The following is an 18,886-nucleotide window of genomic DNA, read 5'->3' as shown; positions in this document are numbered from 1 at the left end:
TGGTTAAGTCTGGTGCTGGAGGTAGACAGCTCTGTATGACTTTGTCAGAAGGATAGCAAACACATTGTACTGCAGTCACATTGCTGAGGCTCCTCCTAGCAGCATGAATGGGACAATTCATAGTACAGAGAACTGACTCATAGCTGAGACACACAATTAGCATCTGTCCAATGAGAAACCGGGTCCATTCAGTTGCTGTGATGCTTGTCGTACAGGTACACTGCGACCTGTATCTGAGTCTACATCATTCTTGTCACTCTGCTGCATTGTACACTGAATGGCTGTTGCTATGCATAAGGTCTGTATTATTGTGAGAATGCATGTGTGTCTTTTAAAATATATTATTTCTTCTGAAATCTAGGAGGCAGATTATTGTAATCTTTTATTTGTTTGTTTAAACATCTTTAGCACTAAAAATACTTGAATCTGTCAGGGCTCGTTCACAGCTAGGACCTTTTTTTTTTTTTTTTTTTTTTTTTTTTTTTAGCACGGGCGATTTTAAAAATCGCTTGTGCAATGAATCCTTATTGGATAGTTCATATCAGCGCATTTCGTCTGCTTTCCGCTCAGCAAGGTGCTGCTACAATAGAAGGTATAGGAATAACTTTGTGCAGCGATTGCGTCCGCGCTTTTAAGAATAAATACATTGTATTTATTCTTTTCGGAGTCAAAGAGTTCACCTCCTGATTGACGTCAGGAAGTGAAAAACAAATTGCTCTGCAAAAGCGTTTTGAAAAGTGCTTCACAAAAAATCGTAGAGCGAAGGTAAGCACCGGGAGGGGGGAAAAAAATCACTCACAAAATCACAAAACGCTGGCCTCCGCAATTGTGATTTTAGATGTGAACAAAGCCTTACTGTACATTTTATGGAGACCTTTTATGTTAACATATATTGTTAAGCGAATAGTATATCCATCTACTATTTATAATTATTGTGAGTATAACAAAAATATATTTTTGAAAATTTTAACTCCAGCTACATCCGTCAGAATTAAACAAAACCATTTCTAATAATAGACATGATGATAAGTGAATGTAAACAGTTTAAAGCCTCAAAGTGCTGGACAGTAGGCCTGAACGATTTTAGGATAAAATTGAATTGAGCGATTTCTGTCCAAAATTTCGATTCGATTCACGATTTCCTTAAAATCAAGCTTTGTTTCCCCCCTTTGTGCCTGTTTGTTCCCCCTCTGTCCCCCTGTCTCTCCTTGTGCCCCCTTTGCCTCTTCATGCCTCCTCTGTGTCTCTCTTTGTGCCCCCTCTGTGTCTCCTATCTCTGTCTATGTGCCTCCTCTGTGTCTCGCTGTGCCTCCTCTGTCCCCCAAGTTGCATCAGTTCTGGACATAGCTTCAAGCACGAGTCCAGTGATACCCGTCTATCCACTTTGCCTCCTGCAGGCTCTAATGCACGGCATACTTCCTGTATATCATGTGACATACAGGAACCCAAAGTTTTGCCAAGCACAAGAGGCGATAGAGGATGGAAGGTATGTCCAACGCTGCGGGCCGCACGCACTGGGACTTTGGGAAAGTTTGAAGGCACTTCTTCAAACTTCCTCATGTGGAAATGACGATATTCGCCGCTTTGACGATTCTGAAATTGTGATCTTGGTGATCGCGATTTCGATTTAAATTTGATTTATCTTTCAGGCCTACTGGACAGAATGCCTGTATGCTTGCCAGTGCCACTGCAGTACAGTTGGCTTCTTCTCCTCTATCAATTCAGCTGCAGGGTGGTACAGTTACCATATGTTACCACAGAGTAGGAAAAATCGTAAGGGCTTGACTGAATTTCCCCAAATTCCAGCACTATAAAGACCCACTTCCACATGCAGACAGCTAGTCTTTTCTGTATTTTCCTGGAAGTAGTTGTAAAACCTTATTCCTGCTAACAGGAAATAACAGACTCTAGATGTCTAGAGGTTTTAAAGCCCAACTCAATGCCCCGTTCCCCCTCCGTTATCTTCGAAAGGCCCCCCAAAGCCACTTCCAGGTCGGCTAGGTCGGTGAGTAGTGCACAGGTGACATGCGCCCTTGATTGCGTGCCCGTGCCTGGGAGCGCAATGCACACAATGTCACATCTACGTAGTGCACACTCTCAGCCGTGCGATCATGGACGCCTGTTACCAGGCAGCGCCTGTGCACTACTTCATCAGCCTGGCCAACCCTGAAGTAACTTTGGAGGTGGGCCTTTAGAATATAACGGTGGGGGGATGGAGGAAAATGGGAGGAGCAGTGGGTATGAGGAGTACTTCCTACACATGCCTGCCCCCCTCCGATTTTTAAAATACAGTAGTACCAGCACTAAGGTACCCTTTGAATGTTCATAAAACAGCATGTTTTTGGAGTGTAGTGCAGCGGTATGTGGCCTCCTACCTCTCCCTGCAGCCTAGCTGTTTGCTCTGAGCTCAGACCACTCCGCTGAACTGGTGCCAAGCAGTTTGACCCATCCATAGACTTAACCATTTTACTACCCAACGCCATATATTACAGTATATGACGCACGGCTCCGGCTGTCAGTTCTCAGCCGCAGCGCCTTTTATATACGGCGCTGGGAATTTGCAGCCACCTGCTCTCTCCGCCGATCGTATCCCACAGGGCCCTGCAGTACACTGTAGCTGGGTCCCATGGGTAGTAGCCAATCGCCGCTCTGCATGTCCTTTGCCTGTCACATGACTGCAGTGATCATGTGATCACTGCAGTCCTAACAATGGAGGAGAAGCTGCACAGACAAGTCAGTGTGCCTCTCCTCCCGGCGGCATACTACGTCAGGGCTTCCCAACCCTGTCCTCAAGTACCACCAACACTGCATGTTTTGTGGAAATCCACACAGGGAGTTAATCAGCTCTGCTGAGACACTAATTACCTCACCTGCGAATGTTTGTGGTTTTCTGCAAAACATGCATTGTTGGTGGTACTTGAGGACAGGGTTGGGAAGCCCTGTACTATGGGACTCTGCTCTGTACTGTAGCCGGGTCCCGTAGCTAGCAGCAGAGCAGCCAATCGACTGTTCTGGGAGTCACATGATCACTGTGATCATGGGGAAGCTGCAGGCTGGAATTGATCTGTCCTCTATAGAGAGAACAGATCGTTTCTAGTTGGTGTAAAAAAATTGAGATCTTTCGCCGGTTTGTTCACCAGCATTAACATGACACCACCCATCTCATGTCCCTCCAACCCATAGGTGAGGAGTGTTATGCTACTACAACAAAGGGATTGCAAACCTAGTAAAAAAGATATAACTACTTAACCACTTTAGCCTATTTGGACGGATATATTCGGCTGCACTGACTGCCGCTGGCTCTGCGCTCTCCCGCCACATTCCGCTGCCCCGAAGATCAATGAATAGAAACACAGTTCTCAATCATTCATCTGTGTCTCCGTAAGAAAAACCGATGGCTTTCTCTGAAAAGCCATGATTTTTCTATGTGTCACATCATCCCTGCAGTTCCTGAAAGCTCTCGCTTACAGGATGAATAACCAAAAAATCACTGTGGCCATCTTGTGGCCAAATAGTAAAACCACATCTCTCTCTCTATATCTATCTATCTATCTATCTATCTATATATATATATATATATATATATATATATATATATATATATATATACATAATAAATAAAAAGAAATATAAAGTAGACCAGAATTCTTGCACAGGACTAAAGGAAAACCGAGAAATGCACCCTGTATTTATTGAGAGTTTTGCCTGTTTCATTTCACCTCATTTGTGTCTAATCACATGTTGTAATTTCATCTCTCCCCGTGTACCTGACTGCCATGGCAGAGATGGCAGATAAGCTCATTTGAAAGGACAGGCTGTTAAAGGACAACTGTAGTGAGAAGAATATGGAGGCTGCCATGTTTATTTCCTGTTAAACAATACCAGTTGCCTGGCAGCCCTGTTGGTCTATTTGGCTGCAGTGGTGTCTGAATCACACTAGAAACAAGCATGCAGCTTATCTTGTCAGATCTGACAACAATGTCAAAAACGCCTGATCTGCTGCATCCTTGTTCAGGGTCTATGGCTAAAAAGTATTAGAGGCAGAGGATCAGCAGGGTAGCCAGACAACTGGTGTTGCTTAAAAGGATATACATATGGCTGCCTCCATATCCCTCTATTTTCAGTTGTCTCTAGCTTCAGTCCAGCAATCTTTGCTACCCTCCGATCTACTTACTTGGGGCTTCCTCCAGCCCCTGCAGCTGACATGTCCCATGCCACAGCTCTGCTCTCATTCGCCGGCCTGGGGGCCCCGACGGTGTCTCGCCAGGCTGTCCTCTGCTGCGCCTGCACAAGCATCACTGTCAATCAAGTCCACGTTGTCCAGACTGTACTGCACAGGTGCAGAACTACTGCGCCTGCGCAGTACAGTCCGGACAATGTGGACTTTATTGACAGTGGCACTCCTGCAGGCGCAAAAGAGGACGACCTCAGGTCGGCCTCTGCACCGGCAGGGTCCCCGGGACAGCGACTAAGAGCGGCGATGCAGCATGGGACATGTCAGTTGCAAGGGGCTGGAGGAAGCCCCTGGTAAGTCGATTGAGGGGTAGCCAAGATGGCTAGATTTAAGCTAGGTACACATGCTGGATTAAACTCAGCTGGGGTGGCCAATAAGACCCACCCTAGAACTAGTTTTAGATTCATTGCTAGTCTCTAGGCTAGTGCTATGTCTGTAGAGAAATTGGTCTCAAACTGTCTCCTGAAGTCCCAATACCAGTGGGGGACAGTCCTCCTATGTGTACACGAGGGTTAACACTAAGTAATACAGATGGATCAGTTTTGGTCTTGGTTAGCCTTTACATTTAGAAAATTCCATAATAATATTTACTTACATACCACCACAAGTTGTTTGTTTTAAGGAAATCTTGAATTAGAGTCCTGTGTTCCAAGACAAAATCTGCTTACAATATAAACTGTTACACACTCAATTAGGCCTTGTTCACATCTAAAATCAAAATCGCAAGCGTTTTGCGATTTTGTGTGTTTTTTTTTTGTGCCTCCCGGCGCTTACCTGCACGCTGCATTTTTTTTAAGAAGCACTTTTCTAAGCGCTTTTGCAGAGCGAATGCATTTTTTCACTTCCAGACGTCAGTCAAAGCAAGAAGTTTTAAATCAGGATGATACCATTTATTGGCTAACTAAAAATGAATAAGAATAAGCAAGCTTTTGGCCTTGCAGCCTTCGTCAGGCTTACATCCTGTAGTTTGCAGGCTGGTGGTACAGACACCTATATACATGCAACATCAAAAAGGGAAAACAGATTTTTTTTCAAGTATAAATACACGTCATTGAGATGCCTTAAAGTGGACCCAAATTAAAAATACAAGATTTCAGGAAAAAAATCTATTTTCTAAATTATAATAATAAATGGCAGCCTTTTTCAGCTGCATGATGACAAATATAAAATATTTTACATTTATTGGAGGAACCCCTCCCTTCCTTTCATATTGCCGGGACAGAATCCGGCAAACTGGTGGAGTAGTTGGTGTTCGGCAATGGAGGAATTGCTAATGGATGCCCCCTGTATAACTCTAGTTCTGAACAGAGAAGGGTGAAAAGCATGCACTGAAATGTTCATAGGCTTGAAGGAGTGTTTATTTATCTTTCTTTGTGTCAGAGTGGTGCAACTAAATATTTTGAATTAAAAAATTGTTTAGTTTGGGTCCACTTTAAGTAAAACAGAACATCTTAATGGGGTGAGAGGTTGTTAGCCGAGATAAGGATCCTTGTTTACTTCCTTCTCACAGACCTAGGAGTTAAACTGACACAGAGATATCGTAAATTCTGAGTTCACTGTAACGATTGTGGAATTCTCTCTGTGATCAGCGCACAAGACGTGCGCTGACCCTGCGGAAGTCCTCCACAAGCGTATAATTTGAGGGAACCCAGCAAAAGGTGCAATGCACCTGTAGAGGGAAATTCCTGTCGGCAGGTGGAGCTGTGGAGTGCAGAGGAACAGATCCTCTGCCCTGCCACAGACGCCAGACAGGAATTGTACGAAGGGAAGAAACGCAGGGCAAGATAGCCCTGAAAGAGAGAGAGCAAAGCGACAGAGGGTATGTGTGTGCACCAATCTAGTCGCCAACCCGCGACAGTGCATACACAACAGCAGATATGAAGTAGGAACGCAATCGCAAGAGAGGCGATTGCCAGAGGTGACACAAGGCTACAGCAAGGCAGAGCACGAGAGTAGCAAAGGCACAGCAAATAATACAATGAGGAGATAAGGAAAATAACAAACGCTAACTAAACGCGAACACCGCACTCATTCGCAACAGTGCACGCGTGTTAAGCACAACAGAGACAAGCACGCCTAACTAACCACCGACAGACAAACCTGAAACAGAGGACGCGAGTGCTTGCTTAACTGTTACCTCACCGAGCCTCCAGCAAGCGTTCATAGCAGACAAGACAGATACACGAAAACAGGAATAAGTGAGAGATAGGATCCACAGCACTAGCGCAAGAGGCTAGTGCGATCCAGGAAGACAGATCAGAAGGATCCACAGCACTAGCGCAAGGCGAGTGCGATCCAAGCTAGACAGGCAGATGAGATAGCTGGTAGCAACCGCTGCTCCAGCTATACTCCAAGAACAAAGATCAGAACGATCTCCTGTCGACCACCGCTGGGACAGGACAATCGCAACAGACAAACAAAACAGATATGCAATCCTAACTGCACTAGGGAACCTGCCTAGTGCAGTCCCAGGAATTACTCTAAGCTAATCTTCAAACAATGAGCAAGGCTGACACTCCAGGAGTGTCTCACAGGACAAACCCTTATGACCAGCCCAGGTCTGTGTTATCACATGGTGTATATATAGAGCAAGTCTACAAAGGATGTGGCTAGGCAATCTGCATGACAAACGTATGCAAATTCCTCAGCAGCAAGCTGCAAAACTGACAAAAGGTCTCTCTTCCAGAGACCTGCAGAATGCAGACCTGAACAGTGGTCAAAAAACTGCCTGCCTGCGCAGGCAGCCGAGCGGATCCTCACATTCACAAGATCAGCTATATAGGCTGAGAGAGTTTTTAAATGTCATCAGCCTCATACCAATATAAAAAGTTTTTTGTCTTTATTCAAGCCCTTGTCCACAGCTTTGAACCAATTTATAAATTTTGTTCCTGCTATCAATCGATCATTTGACGTTTTGAAGCCACCCTTCAGGGCAGTGACACGAAGATCATACATGCTGTGTCCGTTGGACCGAAAGTGTGTAGCAACTGGGAGTTCAGATTTGGTATCGTTAATAGTGTGCCTGTGTCCATTCATACGTTTGCTCAGAGTTTGTCCAGTTTCTCCCACGTACATAACATTGGGGCATTTAGCACACATGATCAGATATACCAGATTGGTGGAACCACAGGAAAATGTGCCTTGTACTCTGTACTCCTGTTGTGAACCTGGTATCGTTACCCTGTCAGTGGAGTAAATGTGTCTGCATGTCCGTTTTGTTCTGGCCTATTCAAAGAACTCCTGACAATCATCTGTTTTAGATTGTGTTGTTGCCCATATGACAAGAGGGGAGGTTTAGGGAATATCTTTCTCAGTCTGTGATCCTTGTGTAAAATGGGATGAAGTTCCTTAGCAATCCTCCATAAGATTTCCAGGTGTGGGTTGTAGGTGACAACCAAAGGGACACGGTCCTCTTTATGGTTTTGCTTATATTTCAGGAGTTCAGTCCTGGGGATGATGCTGGCTTTCCTGATTTGGGCCTCAGCCATAGGGGGTTTGTAACCTTTTTTAATGAAAGTGTTCTTAAAGCGAATCCGAGATGAAAAACTAACTATAACAAGTAACTTGTCTATATATCTTATGTACAGTTTAGATGGTTTAAACCGCAAATCTGTCTGCATACTGCTTGAATAGAATATGATTATTTCTTCCTGTGACAGCAGACATGTTATTTGTAAACATTACACAGAGGCAGGCTTATCTGCACTATCAGCACTCAGACTGAAAAAAAAAAAGAATCCCCCCTCCTCCCCTCTGCCTCTGAAATCTCTGGCTAGTAATACCTCCCCCTCCTCCTGCCCAGACTGAGCTCCCATGAGCCCTTACTACTGCCAAGGCTCTCTGAAAACTGTGGGTGGGGCTTATTTAGTTTATAGGGAATTAGCATATTAAAACAAAAAAAGTATTTGGCTTGAGGAATGCCCTATAAACTATAGGAAAGAAACACAATTATGCAATGAGTAAAAGTTCCTCTCGGATCCACTTTAAGGCGATCCAGATGCTTGTCTCTGTCCATCCTGTCAGAACAAATCCGGTTGTACCTTCTAGATTGGCTGTAAATTATAGAGTTCTTAATGTGCTTGGGATGAAAACTGTCATATCTTAGGTTTGTGGGACGGTCTGTAGGTTTGCGATACACAGAGGTTTGTAGGTTGTTACCCCTGATGTACATGGTGGTGTCCAGAAAGTTAATCTCTGTGTGAGAGTAGGTAAGTTTCAATTTGATTGTAGTCAGGAAGTGACTACTTCGGAAACAAACCGCTCAGATGTGAACCTTCTCATAGGGAATCATTGCACAAGCGTTTTGTAGGCGATTTTGAAAATCGCCTGCGCTTTAAAAAAGGCCGAAAACACCCTAGGTGGGAACGAGTCCTGACACTCTCTCTTTTTTAGCACTGTAAGGGCTTATTCAAACTGTGCAGTACAAGACACCACAGTATCCGATACATAAGAACATCAGAAAGTGCACAGAAAGCAAGTCTGCAATTCCCATTAGTACTGTGTGCTTCAGTGTCAAATGCACTTCCCCATGCAGTGTGTGTTATGGCAGACATGGAATGGAGCCTTAATGAGAGGATCTGCCCTGCTGTCTTTTGTAGTGTTAAGCTATAGACTTTAATTTGCAAATAAGTACCGTAGGCAGTATATACTGGATATTATGACTAAATCATTTTATGTCCAGTAAACTTTTTTACACATTGGACACTTATGTTTGCATACAAACTGTTACAAAATGTATAGCGATTTGGATTATATCTCCATATTATTTATATGTATAATTTGGTGGTAATATAGCGTTTACATCTTTCACAGTGCTTTACAGAGAACAACACACACACCACACATCACACACACCACACACCACACACACACGCCACACATCACACAAAATAAGTTGTTCCTGATTAAGGTCATTTCAATATTAGTTTTCTTACCTTAACTGTATTGTATTATAGAGAAGTTGAAAACAGAAATAGGTGAAAAAGCTTTGTGAATCATGCCCAATGTGCTAGGCTAAGAGAATCAACTGAATTTTCATCAAAGCACAGTCATTTGTTGAGTGCAGTAGTGCATAATCTGCTAGAAGATATTCAGACCAAAGTATCTTGTATGAGTAGCTTTTTAGAACGCGCACCTCCAACCATATAGATAGAACTTAGATTCTTATTAGAGAACCATGTATGTATTTCAGATGGAGTAGTATACAGGGTGGGACATTTATATGGATGCACCTTAATAAAATGGGAATGGTTGGTGATATTAACTTCCTGTTTGTGGCACATTAGTATATGTGAGGGGGGAAACATTTCAAGATGGGTGGTGACCATGGTGGCTATTTTGAAGTCGGCCATTTTGAATCCAACTTTTGTTTTTTCAATAGGAAGAGGGTCATGTGACACATCAAACTTATTGGGAATTTCACAAGAAAAACAATGGTGTGCTTGGTTTTAACGTAACTTTATTCTTCCATGAGTTATTTTCAAGTTTCTGACCACTTATAAAATGTGTTCAATGTGCTGCCCATTGTGTTGGATTGTCAATACAACCCTCTTCCCCACTCTTCACACGCTGATAGCAACACCGCACGAGAAATGCTTGCACAGGCTTCTAGTATCCGTAGTTTCAGGTGCTGCACATCTCGTATCTTCACAGCATAGACCATTGCCTTCAGATGACCCCAAAGATAAAAGTCTAAAGGGGTTCGATCGGGAGACCTTGGGGGCCATTCAACTGGCCCACGACGACCAATCCACTTTCCAGGAAACTGTTCATCTAGGAATGCTCGGACCTGACACCCATAATGTGGTGGTACACCATATCTTTGGGGTCATCCGAAGGTCATCTGCAAATTTTCATGCGAATTTAACCATGGCAGTGCTGGTGTGCTTTTCCATTGTTTCTATGCGAATTTGCATGAAATTCGCATACCCAAACTTCATGCGAATTTCCTAATAAATACATTGTATGCGATTTGCATAGCGGTATGCGAATTCTGATTGCTCTGCCATGCAAATTTTTTCTGCACAGAAAAACGCAAAGGAATCCTGACAAATGGAAACAGTCCCATTCACTTTTATTGCTATGCGAATTTGCATGCGAAAAACGCATGCGAATTCGCGATAGTGGAAATGGGCCCTAAGAGATTTCCTGTCAAACAGGCTTAGTAGTGGCATCATGTACTGTCTGGGATGTAACACTCATATTTACAGTAACCCCAGATCTTTTTAACCTACCGACCATTTAATAGGGCGGTGACTTTTAGTTTACAGCAGAAATTTTATGTAAAATTCATATACTGCTTGATTTATTTTGGAATGTGCAGAAACCATTTCCAATTCCTGCTTTCAGCGGAAATGTTTACAAAAAAAATAAACCTATGTAGATTGGTTGGTAGGGAGGCAGGGAAGTAGTGTAGTCTGAAGCGTAGTGCCGTGTTGTGTAGCTTAGCTGGTGGTTGCAGCAGAGGTTAGTTTAGTGTTCTCTGGGTTGTGTAGTGCAGTGTAGCTTAGCATAGCTGGTGGTTGCAGCAGGGATGAGTGGTGTAGTGTAGTTGATCAGTGACGTAGAGTAGCTTGAAGACAGTTTAATAGGGATTGTTTTCCCTCTCGTCTTCTGGAGCATGTTCTAGTACAAAAAGTATGGTAAATTTCTCATACCACAAATTTTAATACCAATTGCTTGGCTGTAAAGCAAATACCTTGGATACACCAATAGATCTTGTAGTATGCAGTCAGACTTGAGTCTTTGTTTCTCACAAAGTATAAAGTGCATATATTTATCCTGACACCTGCATATGAGACATGACATAAAATCTAAACTCATAATCTGTGGTCCAGAACTGTGGTTCTTACAATGCTTCTTTCTGTAAGGGTTATGCATCCACCCAGTGCTTCAGGATGCCCCTAATAATTATTATAATGCCTACTTCATAAGTCTATTCTGCAGACAAAATAATATGACCTACTATTAGGCTCAAACAAGATGATAAATCAATGAATTAATTTTGACTGGATATAACAGGCTCTGAGGCTAATTTATAGGCTCTTCCTCCTGCTTGCTCTATTGGCAGATGACAGTGGTGCTTGGAAGTTTGTGGACCCTTTACAATTTTTCTATATATCTAAAAGTGCCCATTAGCGGTACAATTTTTCACTAAATACGATCTTTTGATGCGATTTGAACGATCATAACTAATTGGAAGGCATATATCGATTGTTCACATGTACTGAATGATTCTTTCTTCAAATTTCATCATAAAATCCAACTTTCGGATCGATTTTATCCTATGTAGCAATCGATCAAAGAATCATTCCTTATCGATTTGCCTTTGTAAACTGCAAATTTTCTATACAATTCGATCATAAAAATTGCATCGAAAGATTGCTTTTGGTGAAAAAATTGTACCGTTAATGGGCACCTTTTTTATATGAATGTAACTGAAACTATCATGTGATTTAGGCATTCTTAGGGAGTGTGGTTATAGATAATGGCAGTTGGTGCTGTCTTTTTTTTTATGTCTGCCAGTAGTAAATATGATTACTTGCAGACTGATTGTGAATCACACAACATGAAAAAAAATGCATGGCGAGTATCAATCATTTCTTGATGTATCTCTTTTATTTTTAATTTCTTACTTTGCATTGTACTAATGATCCCCCCCCCCCCCCCCCTCATACTACTAACTTTTGGTAAAGTTCCTCTGTAAGGGCTGGAACCCACAAGAGCGGTTTTTTGAGCATTTTGGCAGCGCTGCGATACGCTAGCATTTTGCCAAAACGCTCAGCTGATGTTAATGGATGGGGCAACTTCTACAGGAGCGTTTGCGTTTCCCAGAAACGCAAACGCAGGACATGCAGCATTTTGGGAGCGTTAGCGCTTCAATGTAAAGTATTGAAACGCTAGCAGAAACGCTCAGCAAAACCTAAACTGAGCGGTTCTGCTAGCGTTTTGCGGTTCAGCACACTGTAACAAAATGAAAAATAATTCACAGGACCAATCAGGATAAAAACGCAAAACGCAAAACGCTAGGCACCCGCTGGGGAAAAAATACAATGTTGCAAAACACAACCCAAAACGCGCATGAATCCGCTTGCAAACCGCTCAGACAAAACGCTAGCGGTTGCGTTTTGCGTTTGCGTATTTCAGTGGGTTCCACGCCTAAAGGTTCTATTTCTAAATGTTGAATTCTAAAAGTGAATCATGATAGTTGCCCTATACTGCTACTGAAAAAAAGAAAGAAAAGTCTTATGTAATTGTATGATTGAAAGAAAAGGCTCCATTAACCTCATGCTAAGTAAAATAAAGCCATGCTAAGTAAAATAACGCCAGGCTGATCTAGATCACCTTCTACCCAAGTAGTGTAGGCTAATGCCAATTCTTTTCATTTATAAGTGATGGTATCACTCCTGTGTAATTAGATTGAATGCAATCACCCCCCTGCCGTTGAATGCAAGCATAGGTAATGGGAGGCACTTCATCATATAAACACTTGAAGCTGCACACACTTATATAGTTGTCTTAAGTGTTCGTTTTAGTTGTTCATTATTCATATAACAGGTTGTTTGTGATCTAATCTATATTGAGATACATAGCATCACTGACCACCACAAGGCGCAGTGCTCTAAAATTTTGGTCACAAATTACCTCAGATATCATCCTATCCATGACCAGACATGACCAGAGCAGCATGACTGCTCTCTAAATATGTTATGGTGGTCAAGGTTTATTCTTTTTCTTAAAGATCTCCCTTTTTGTTTACCATCTTGAGCGGGGCGATCTCTGGAAAAGGAAGTGGCACAGACTGAAAGGGTAAAACTAGTTGCAAATGGCACTAAGAGAGCAGAGGTACGTAGGCCGATTAGGCTCAGCAATGAATTGTAGTTTGCATTAGGGCATATGCTCCAATATGACTCACTCCAGTAGGTACACAACACTGTGCTCCTGAACTTTCCATATAGACTCTAAACTTTCCTTATAGTCTCTAATTATAACAACTTTTACAAACCCAGCTAAATGCTAAAAGTAAAGACAGACAAAAGGACTAGTGCTGACTAGGAAGGGTCAATGACATGCAAATCGTTACAAGTTCATACAGGATTACCGGTATGCAAATTCTGTATGAAAATTTATGCAGCTTGAAAACAAACTAATCAAATCCTGCCAAGGTGGTCAATTTTCAAGCTGCATACATTGTCATACAGAATTTGCATAATCCTGCATATGAACTATTTTGTATAGTGCCTCCTCCCCACCTAGATGCCTGGTTTGTTGTTTTGGTCAGTCAGAGCTCATATCCGCTAATGCTAGGGGGACGTGTGCATTACTTGTAACCTATGTAGACCTCTCACTACCCAGAAACCGCAAAGGAGGTATGGTCAAAGCCCTGATGTGATCAGTGCTTGGAAAGATTGCCATACCTCCGCACTGCAGAAAACTGCTGCTTTGGGAGGAAAGACTCTTTGCAATCTACGATATAATTATCAAAACTGAAGATAACTCATACAACTTAATTTTCTTGACCCTTTTTGTGTCCACTCCTACAGCCTTTTCACTACTGTGAGCAGTGCTGTGCAGAAAACCAACACCAAATCGCGCTGCTGTGTATTTTCAAAAATGGATGCTTAAATCCATCAGAAGTTGCATATATAAAGAGACAGTGTGCAAGGAGCTGAAGACATGCAAAAGTAGTTGTGTTTTGTTCTAATTTCTGCTTTGCACAAGTCCACATTGGATGGAATGGAAAGCGCTACTGTATTAGTTTTTACTGTGTAAAAACAGGAATGCTGTGTAAATGTTATTACTTTGAAAGTACAATCTATTGTCTTGAAAAAGTATTATTTATGATATAATTATGTATGTGATATTTGCCTGCAATAGGCACTTTAAACTTGTCGTGTATTCTAAATATTTATTTGACTTCATTATGTACATACATAAACTATTGATGTAGTTAATAATAAAACTACACCAAGAACTGTGTGCCAGCCTGCCCTAAGGTAATGTAAATACATAGCTCTGTGCTGTAAATAATGTGCTTAAGGCTGCACAGGTTACTTGTGGCCAGAACAAAGATTACAGCAGCTCTAGATCTCTGGCCTCCCCAGGGCACAGGCACATAGGGAATACAGGGACATGGAAGGGGTATTATTACTGGCTATGAAGCATCACAGCAAATGTTCTTTCATCCAAGTGCTTTCTTTTTTTCTTTTTTTGTCTTACCATGCTTGAAGCTGGTAAGCAAGTGAGCTGCTGAAAATGATGTGCAGCCCTAAATGGGGTGGGGCAGCATGGAATAAAAAATATATTGCACAAACACATGCATGTACATTGACTTTGTGCTATACGGCAGGCTGGAGTGAGGTCACAGATTTATGTACTCCGTATACAGGGGGCTTGGGAAGGTCTAGTGATGTCTATTGATTTGTTTTTTTTAGAGATGGAGTGATCTAGAGTCTTAAACCTGATTGATAAAGGGAACGTTTCCATCTTTTAATATACCGTATGTATAAGCCTGAAAATGTTCCTTTCGACCGAGACTATATAATTGTAACTAGGTATAGTCTGAAAAGTACAACAACATTTTAAGAATAAGAATTTACCTTATTATGTTAAGATACTTGTCCCCTCGAAGATAATATCCCCTCGACTATTAACTGTAGGTATGGATAGCGGGGCATCGCGGATCATCTACCGGGTACATCCTTACTTTGAGGTGTTTGAAGAGTCTCTTGCAAGAAATAAGTTGCAAGTCTACATGAGCTCGGTGGGTTATAGATCATGGATTTTACTTGGCAGTTTCAAAACCCTCTTAGCTTTTTGTCATTCCTTGGTTCTTCTATAATGTTTAAGGTCATTATCAAGCTGCAAGGTCTACTGTAGGTACATCATCTAAAAAAAATAAAAATAAATTATAAATAAAGTTCTCATACTATCCTAAAGATGTACCTGAGGCAAACCTTGGGTAAAAGAACTCCTACTTGCTGAAGAAGTGGGAAGCCTCTGGATCTTCCCACACCACCTTCCGGACCTCTGTTGCCGCTCGTGGATCCCCAGAAGATATCCAACAAGGGCTATTTAGGAATGAGCGCAGCCACGTTGCATGTACTAGCGGCTCTGGCTTACTGCACAGGGCAGCCTTGTTTGTGTAGGTACAGCACAAGTCCTGTCTGCACTAGCTGATGTGGTCACACAGCTGAGACCATTCACTGTGGTTTTCCCTGATTTTTCACCTCTGTCTCCATTGAATACTGTTTGACACTCATGTGTCAGCTATCAGTGTGTACGTAGGCCAAACAACCCGTGAGATTCGCTCGAGAATTAGTGAGCACCGGAGCAATATACGGGGGGGTGAGATGGAGTCTCCTGTTGCTAGGCACTTCATAACAGCAGGGCACAATGTGTCCCAGCTGCGTTTTAGGGTGATTGAGGTGGTTACACCCCCGCATCGTGGCGGGGACTTGGAACAGAAGCTCCTACAGAGGGAGCTGTACTGGATGTACAAATTAGATTCCATTGCACCTCATGGTATGAATGAGGATGTAGATTTGTCTCCATTTCTTCGTTAATTATCTGGCATACTTTGCTGTCGCAGTCCTGTTGTCTTTCCCTGTGGTGTAGTATTGCATCCAGCGTAATTTTAAGTACTTTTTAACATTAGGGTATGTCCCTTTAAGAATTTCTGCTGTACACTAATTTCCCTTATTTTTGTTTTGTTTTAGGCTTTCATCTTATCAACCACCTGGACACTGCTATCGGACACTGAATTTGCTCAAGAATCTCCACTTTGTGTACTTTTGTTTGTGTCACTAGCTTAGCTTCTGTTTCCTGGTCGGCAGGCATCACTGCACATGTGCGGCGGCCATCTTGGGAGTGGCCTTTTGGCTGCCTGGTTGGCCTGCCTCACTATGTGATGCCAGCCGGAACCGGAAGTGACATCATGATGCCGAGACGCATGCCTCGTATCATCATTGATGCCAGAGGGCCGGCCCCGGTGTCCAGGTGGCTCACATTAGGCATAGGAAGCAGTATATAAGGTGCGTTCAAGCACCCAACAGCTCAGCACTCACTGCAGCAGTACCTGGCTACCCTCTGAGGAAGGAGTATTCACTCCGAAACAGCGCTGTCAGGGTAAATGGATCTCTGAGCACTTTTTGTTTCTTGGCATCCCCTGCATCCCTGTAGCTCTACTTGCTCTTTTTGAACTCTGATGCTTTTTTCTCATTGTAAACTATGCAGGGTGATTTTCTGTGCAGTTAACTGTGTGTACATTTTGGATTGTTAGCCTTTTGTTCAAATACTATATTATACACATCACTTGCTGCTACTTGTCTAACAACCTAAACTTTGTACATATGTTTCCTGCGTCTGTTTTGTGCTCTCACTGGATTGCATAAGGTTTCAGTCATTCCAGTTTAACTGCTATGCTGTGTGCTTCAACTTTTTCTGCTAATGCTGTATGTATTTTTGCCTTTGTCAATATATATATTCACTAAGCAAAATTGGTGTGCTGGTATTTTTCTAGTTACATTGTTATTTAGGACCTCCCCACGGGTCTGTCTTACTGTACCAAGCACCCAGCAGATCTGCTTCATACTATGCTCAGGGTGTGCAAACCTCTTATTTAATATAGCTATCAGTGTGTTGACATGGCACAGCCACTGTGACAGTAAATCATATCGGCTGTTACTGTGGTCACTGTGAATAGGATTGTTGTCGGGCTTATATGCAAGTACCACTTTTGGTACCGTTTTGGGATCATTGATAACCTAATTTGTTTCATAATTGAATTAATTAATATATTATGTCTACACATGTTAAACAAAAAAAACTTTACATGTAGTGTACAGCAATTAGTTTTTCTCACTACTGCATTTCCTAGGTGAGTCCATGAGGATCTGGTGAAACTTCAGTTTAATGCTGGAAATACACAATGAGTTTTTTTGGCAGATAGATGGCTTAAAGAGAACCCGAGGTGGGTTTGAAGAATATTATCTGCATACAGAGGCTGGATCTGCCTATACAGCCCAGCCTCTGTTGCTATCCCAAACCCCCCTAAGGTCCCCCTGCACTCTGCAATCCCTCATAAATCACAGCCACGCTGCTGACAAACAGCTTGTCAGAGCTGGCTGTGTTTATCTCTATAGTGTCAGTCTGCTGCTCTCCCCGCCTCCTGCAGAACTCCGGTCCCCGCCTGCATCCCTTCCCTCCCTGCTGATTGGAGGGAAGGGACGGGGGCAGGGACCGGAGCTATGCAGGAGGCGGGGGAGCAGCTGAGACACTACAGATGTAAACACAGCCTCACAGCATGGCTGTGATTTATGAGGGATTGCAAAGTGCAGGGGGACCTTAGTGGGGTTTGGGATAGCAACAGAGGCTGGGCTGTATAGGCAGATCCAGCCTCTGTATGCAGATAACATTCTTTAAACACACCTCGGGTTCTCTTTAATAGATAATTTCCAACAGGTTTTGATATATCTTCTGATCACTTCTATACAAATCTATCAGAAAAACGATATAGGACCTGTCGGAAATAATCTATTGAGCCATTTATCTGCTGAAAATACTCCTCTCCTAGCATAAGATATTGTGGCAGAGGTTTCTGTTAGTAAAACCATGTCCTTGATCTGAACTGTAAATGCAGTTTTGGAAACCTCTTGCCTCAGCATGTAGGAGTATTTACATTTCTCAGAGTGGGATAAATGTATTGCACTGCAAAATGTTATCTGCCATATGCAATGTACATCACTGTCACCTCCAAGCAGCGATACAAATACAGAAGAACTGATAACCATGTTTTTGCTGTTTTATATTGCAAGCATCCTCTAATCCAACCACACCACTTTATTTTTCTTATCCACATAAACTCACTAGAGCATTGTGGGTATTTTTTCCCCAGTACATACAGGCCAAGATATATAGGCAACACAGTTTGATGAATGTGGTTGTTTAATCAGCACCACCGCTTACAAGAATGATATATTAGGGCTGGTGCACACCAAAACCCGCCAGCAGATCTGCAAAATGCTAGCAGATTTTGAAACGCTTTTTCTTATTTTTCTGTAGCGTTTCAGCTAGCGTTTTGCGGTTTTGTGTAGCGGTTTTGGTGTAGTAGATTTCATATATTGTTACAGTAAAGCTGTTACTGAACAGCTTCTGTAACAAAAACGCCGGCAAAACCGCTCTGAACAGGTGTTTTTCAGAGCGGTTTGCGTTTTTCCTATACTTAACATTGAGGCAGAAACGCATCCACAATCCAAAAAATGCCTCACCCCGGGAGGATTCGTTTCTGCAAAACGCCTCCCACTCTGGTGTGCACCACCCCATTGAGATACATTGACCAAGCGTATCCGCAGCCGCAAGCGGCTGCAGAAACGCTGAAAAAGCCGCTCGGTGTGCACCAGCCCTTAGGCCAGAAACCCACTGGGAGCGCTTTGCAAGCGTGAGTGATTTGAAAAAGCTCTTGGTAATGCAATGCTATGGGGGATTTTTATAAAATCACATCACTCAAGTGGGATCACACCCATAGCATTACATTAGCTAGAGCTTTTCAAATCACAAAGCGCTCAGAAAAGCGCTCCTAGTGGGTTTCTAGCCTTAGTGTGTTTCTATGATGCTTGCAGTTTGTGATACCTGTTATCTTGTGGAAAGTGTCTT

At 42.6% G+C, this 18,886-nt stretch overlaps 1 protein-coding gene across 6 annotated transcripts in view; it reads left to right on the top strand.

Annotated features, from left to right (window-relative positions):
• Positions 1 to 18,886, top strand: part of ANO8 (anoctamin 8) — a 192,747-nt gene that overhangs the window by 88,828 nt on the left and 85,033 nt on the right. The window contains exon 2 of one of the 6 annotated variants that reach the window (XM_068234170.1): positions 15,952 to 16,360. The exons of the other annotated variants lie outside the window; for them this stretch is intronic. The gene's annotated coding sequence lies outside the window, so the exon portion shown is untranslated. The remainder of the gene's footprint in view (positions 1 to 15,951; positions 16,361 to 18,886) is intronic. 6 annotated transcript variants of the gene reach the window in all.

The sequence above is a fragment of the Hyperolius riggenbachi genome, chromosome 1 (assembly GCF_040937935.1).
Source record: "Hyperolius riggenbachi isolate aHypRig1 chromosome 1, aHypRig1.pri, whole genome shotgun sequence".
In the NCBI taxonomy this organism is placed as follows: Eukaryota; Metazoa; Chordata; class Amphibia; order Anura; family Hyperoliidae; genus Hyperolius; species Hyperolius riggenbachi.
This window is presented reverse-complemented; position numbering and strand designations above follow the sequence as displayed.